Below are 5,123 nucleotides of genomic sequence, written 5' to 3' on the forward strand. Positions count from 1 at the left end.
AACACTGCTATCATGTCAACCCTGGTCCCTCTCTTTGTCAGACTGGCGATGCTCTGTTCCTTAGATTCCTAATGCTACCTTCTCAAAACCTAGGTTATATCCGGGACCGCCTTCTGCTGCACAAATCCCAGCGACCGGTTAGGCCCCACAGAGTTGGCCTTCTCCGGCTCTCGTCGACGAAACAATGTCATCTGGCGGGCCCTAGGGGAAGAGTCTTCTCTGTGGCGGCCCCGGCCCTCTGGAACCAACTCCCCCCGGATTAGAACGGCCCCCACCCTCCTTGTCTTTCACAAGTTACTCAAGACCCATCTGTATCGCTAGGCATGGGGGAACTAAGAAACTCCCCCAGGCTTTTTATATTTCATGTTTGGTATGTATGTGCTGTATGGTTTTTAATTGTTGGGGTTTTTATATATTTTTAATTATCAGATTTGTCCCATTGTTACACTGTTTCTTATTACTGTTGTGAGCCGCCCCGAGTCTTCGGAGAGGGGCGGCATACAAATCTAATAAATAATAATAATAATAATAATAATTAATAATAATTAATAATAATAATAACTGCCAAGAGGCAGCTTTTACGCATCCCATTTTTGTCATTCATGACCCACAGAAACACTCTGCTGACAAAAAACTGGATGCAGAGGTGCCCCAAGGCCTTTGCGTGTCTCATTTTTGGCCTCCCTAGCCCCCAGAAACACCTCTGCCAGCCCAAAATGGCCTTCCAGTTCCAGCTTATTGGGCTTGCCAAAGTAAGGCTCAGCTGAAGGGTGGAGGCCAGCGGATGGGCAGGGCAGCCTCATGGTCTTGCACAGGCAGGATTAATGGCTTCGGTGGGCTGTATCCGGCACATGGGCCCTAGCTTGAGGACCCGTATAATAGAAGAACCACAAGAAAAAGTCCTTCACCTAGGCAGAAAAAACCCTGGACACACATACAGCCTGGGAGAAACCCCTCTTAGCAGTAGCGACTGCGAAAGAGACTTTGGAGTCTTGGTGGATAATCAACTAAACAGGAGCCAACAATGTGCAGCAGCAGCTAAAAAAGCCAACACAATCCTAAGCTGCATCAACAGGAGACTACACTCCAAGACCAGGGAAGTCTTAGTACCACTCTACTTCGCCCTGGTCCGACCACACCTGGAGTACTGTATTCAGTTCTGGTCACCAGACTTCAAAAGAGACATTGAAACTCTGGAGAAGGTGCAAAAAAGAGCAACCAAGATGATTAAGGGATGGAAACCAAGACTTACGAGGAGAGACTGAGGGAACTGGGCATGGCTAGCCTAGAGAAAAGGAGGGCCAGAGCGGACATGATAGCAGTCTACAAGTATACAAGGGGATATCACAGAGAGGAGGGGATCACTTTATTCTCCAGGGCACCAGAGGGTCAGACGAGGAACAACGGCTGGAAGCTGACCAATGAGAGATTCAACATGGAGATAAGGAGGAACTTCCTGACGGTCAGAGCGATCAACCAGTGGAACAACCTATCAGCGGACGTTGTGAACTACAACACTCTGGACATTTTTAAGAGAAGATTGAACTGCCACTTGACTGGTGTGCTATAGGATTCCTGCTTGGGCAGGGGGTTGAACTCGATGGCCTTCATGGTCCCTTTCAACTTTAATAATAAATAAATTGGACCCAAATTGATAAAGAAAATAAAAGACTTTAAACCTGGTGAAGGTTGTAGGTTTAAAAATAAATAAAAGAGAAAACTAAAATTCTAGTCAAAAACCTTACAGATAAACAGAAAAAAGATTTAATGGATTAGACAGTGAAAAAAGTAAAATATCTGGGAACTTATTTATCAGCAAGATGTGCAACTATAAAAGAAGATAATTATTTTCCAAATTAATACAGCAAATCAAATTTGACCTGGAAAAAGTGGGAAAACCTGCAATTATCATTGTTAGGAAGAACAACCACTATGAAATACAATATTTTACCGAGACTATTATTTTTGTTCCAAACAATTCCAATAACACGGAAATGAAATACTTTGAGGAATTAAACAAGAGTGTTGAAATTTATATGGCAAAGTAAAAAGGCAAGAATATGTTTGATAGTACTACAAGACGCTAACAATAGACGGTTTCGGGTTGCCAGACATGGAGCTATATTACCAAGCACCTGCACTTACATGGCTAAAACAATTGATAACTTTGAGGATAGACAGTAGATAATTATTAATTCTGGATGGACATGGTTTGCAACTAGGGGGCATGTTATTCTACGGTACAGGGATAATAAAATATATAAATATTTCCAAGAACATTATATTAGAAATGCTTTGTTCTTAGTATGGGCAAAAATTAAGGAAAAACACTACAGTGGTACCTCGACATACGAGTTTAATTCGTTCCAGACCCAAGCTCATAAGTCGATCAACTCGCATCTCGAACAAATGCTTTTAGACATTGTTTTTCGCACCGAGATAACCGGAAGCAAGGATTCCTGCGCCACCTAGTGGCGTATCCCGAATTTGAGCTCGGGTGTCGAACAGAAATTTCGCTCGCGTCGTGGCTCGTAACTTGGAATATTCGCATGTGGAGCAGCTCGTATCTAGAGGTACTACTGTATTTGAAAACACCAGCTTCACTTTCCACAATGGAGGTATTGATGCATCCAGACTTGATTAATATGGGGAAAAAATATAACATATAAAGATATCTTGAATGAAAAGGGGGAACTGAAAAACAAACAGGAATTGAATAGTCAAGGGATAGATTTAGCATGGTAGCGCATTTACAAATACAATCAAGATATGAAAAAAGATGCTAAAATGTACAATTTTTATAAAGAACCAACAAATTGGACCAGATCCTAACAGGAAATGAAGAGAAATTCATTTTTTTAAAATTATAACTATTTACTATGTATCAGAATTGAAGCAAGTAAAGGAAACAATGATTATGTGGGCTAAATTTTTTTATTACTCTGTAGCAGTGACAGCAAACCTTTTAGAGACCGAGTTCCCAAACTGCAAGCCACCATATTTTTCGGTGTATAAGAAGCACCATTTTCCTCCCTAAAATAAGCTGATAATTAGGGTGCATCTTATACACTGAATGTTGCTTTTTTTCCAGCCCTAACTAACTGCTAAGGATCTTCCCAGCTCTTACCTTGCAGTCTTTCATTGTTTCTCTCTGCAAATAATGTTTTCCAAGCCCTAAATCTTTGCAGGGTTTTTTTTAATTACTCTAACTTGCTCTGAGTAAATTTCTTTTTAGCCATAACCAGGTGCTAACAATGTTCCCAGCTCTTATCAGCTTGCAAGCTCTTTCATTGTTAATCTCTGCCAAGAGTGTATTCCAAATCCTGCCTTTGTTTTTTTTTTTAATCCTCTATTTGCTCAATGTTTCTTTCCAGCCCTAACCAGGTGCTAACAATGTTCCCAGCTTTTACCAGATTGCAAGCTCTTTCATTGTTACTCTCTGACAAGAATGTATTCCTGTATTTGTAGGGGGGGGGGGTTTCATTGCTTTAATTGCTCCAGATATTTCTTTCCAGTCCTAAGCAGGTGCTATTAATGTACCCAAGCACTTTCATTGTTACTCTCTGTGAAGAATGTTTTCCAAGCCCTAAGTCTTTGCAGGGTTTGTTTCTTTATGCTAACTTGCTCTCCACAAATCTTAAAGCTGTCAAGTTTGAAGACACCTGAGTTAGAGTTTGGGAGTGCAAGAGTCTTCAAACCAGGGAAGTTTAAGGCTTCTGGACTTCAACTCCCATTTCTGAGCTAGCCTGACTGGTGGAGGAATTCTGGGAGTTGAAGTCCCCAAGTCTTGAAACTGTCAAGTTTGAAGTTTGTAAAAAGTGTACATGGTTTTAAACAGTATACATGGTTTAAAAAGTATACATGGTTGAAAAAAGTATTCTGCTACACTGGTATGTTATTAAACAATAGAAACAATATTAAACAAGAAAGCTTAGAACTACGACGCCTAAAACACGATTTAAGTATTGCCCACAAGATCATATGCTGCAACATCCTACCTGTCAATGACTACTTAAGCTTCAACCACAACAACACAAGAGCACGCAACAGATTCAAACTTGACTGTAAAAAATATGACTTCAGCAACCGAGTTGTCGAAGCGTGGAACTCATTACCTGACTCAGTAGTGTCAACCCCTAACCCCCAAGATTTCTCCCTTAGACTATCCACAATTGACCTCTCCAGGTTCCTAAGAGGTCAGTAAGGGGCGTACATAAGTGCACTAGTGTGCCTTTCGTCCCCTGCCCAATTGTCTTTCCTTTATCTCATATATCATATATATTTTCTTCCTTTCATATATCTTCTCCTCTACTTTATATTTTCTTTATATATATTACCTCATGTCTATTCTCTTCTATATGTATTGTGTATTGGACAAAATAAACAAACAAATAAAAAATAATATAATGCTACCCCATTTGGCCCAGAATACTTTTTTCGTTGTTTTCCTCCTCTAAAATCTAGGTGCATTTTATACACCGAAGACTCGGGGCGTGTTGTAATCATAGATTTTTAAGCACTGGAATTTGGAAATAAAATATTGCTGGAGAGTGATGTTTTAAGCCTAAATTAGGTGCTGATTAAAATCTTAATTCTTCCTCTATGGAAAGGCAGCCCAGGCTGAGCAAGCATTCTGCAGAATCCATGACCACAAAGCAATTAAACCCATAGAACTTCCATATAAGGATGCATTACTGACATTCCTTTGCAATCACACAATCTATGGGAAAAGGCAAGGAATGTAGCCTTTGTTTATTACTTAAAGAAAAGCTTGCCTTATAAGGTACAAAAGTAAATAGTTGATGGAGAATGGTTTAAATGTATGTGGCGTTCGCAATTGGTTATTCTGTACCGCATGTCAGAACTGTGAATACACAATAAATAGGAGAGACCTGGATCCATTCGAGGTCGTCCTCCCATCGAGAAAACATTCTCTCTGTCATTTCATTCTGATGTGACAATCATGGCATGCTGTGCCTTCCCCGAGGGCGACCCACTGAAGGAGGGCTGCATGCCTTCATTTGGTGTCCCCGAGTGATCCAGATAAAGGACACGTGGCTCACAACAATAACAACCTAACCTGAATACTGAGGTTTTCATTTAGAAAAAACAACACATACATG

The sequence above is a fragment of the Erythrolamprus reginae genome, chromosome 2, assembly GCF_031021105.1.
Source record: "Erythrolamprus reginae isolate rEryReg1 chromosome 2, rEryReg1.hap1, whole genome shotgun sequence".
NCBI classification, from domain to species: Eukaryota; Metazoa; Chordata; class Lepidosauria; order Squamata; family Dipsadidae; genus Erythrolamprus; species Erythrolamprus reginae.